We start from the raw sequence: 995 nt of genomic DNA on the forward strand, positions 1-995 counted from the left end.
TTAACTATCCTGTACCCACCAATGTAAAAGAAATATGTCTCTCCATTTTACTTTTTATCTAATCCTAGAGATTTCCCCACTTTGCTTTCTCCTGTCACCTTGATCTACCATCATTGGATTTCATGTTGTTGCCAGAAGTGACACCCGTTGGAGGAATCTGGACTCTCAGACAACTTTGTTAGTGGAAAAAGAGTTTATTAGGCTGGCGGAGCCCGTGAGGCAAAAGACACAAGCTCATTTTGGTTAGCTTTCTTACAGTTTATATACCCTGGTAGTGTTCCATGCAAGGGGCATGTAATTCCTTTGTCTGAGGGTCTACATGCACCTCCTGACTCAGGATGGGAGGGGGAGTTTCGGGTGGGGGAAGGAATTTCTGGACCATCAGTCTTATCTATTTACAGATTGTTTCTCCTTTAGGTGTGACAAGTTTACAGGATGCCATTTAAAGATCCATAAGATGTGGTTAATCTACAACCTACTGAGTTGGTCATTTCTGCAAGCCCTTTCCTTTGCAATTTTCAGGTGCCTCCTTTCTTAATGTAACCCTCATATCCCCTCTTTTGATTCTAATATATAAAATATGTTGCAAAGCTGCCATTCTCCAAAGCATTTTCTCAATCTATTGAGATTTTGCTTCCTGGCCATTGTCATCAGTTTGGCTTAAATGAACTCATTAAAATTCTCTACAAGTTTGAGCATTTCTTATGTTGACAATACACTCAAGGCTCAAATGTCCATCCACAACCCCACACCTCTACCCTGAATTCCAGATGGCAGATGGAATTCTCTCCACTTGAATATTTTATAGCAGGAGTCCTCAATCTCTGGGCCTTGGACCGGTACCAGTCCGTGGCTTGTTAGGAACTGGGCCACACAGCAAGAGGTGAATGGTGGGCAAGCAAGAGAAACTTCATATCTATTTGCAGCTGCTCCCCAGCACTAGCATCACTGCCTCAGCTCCACCTCAGATAATCAGGCATTAGACTCTTGTAGGA

This window comes from Pteropus alecto, unplaced genomic scaffold (genome assembly GCF_000325575.1).
Source record: "Pteropus alecto unplaced genomic scaffold, ASM32557v1 scaffold864, whole genome shotgun sequence".
In the NCBI taxonomy this organism is placed as follows: domain Eukaryota; kingdom Metazoa; phylum Chordata; class Mammalia; order Chiroptera; family Pteropodidae; genus Pteropus; species Pteropus alecto.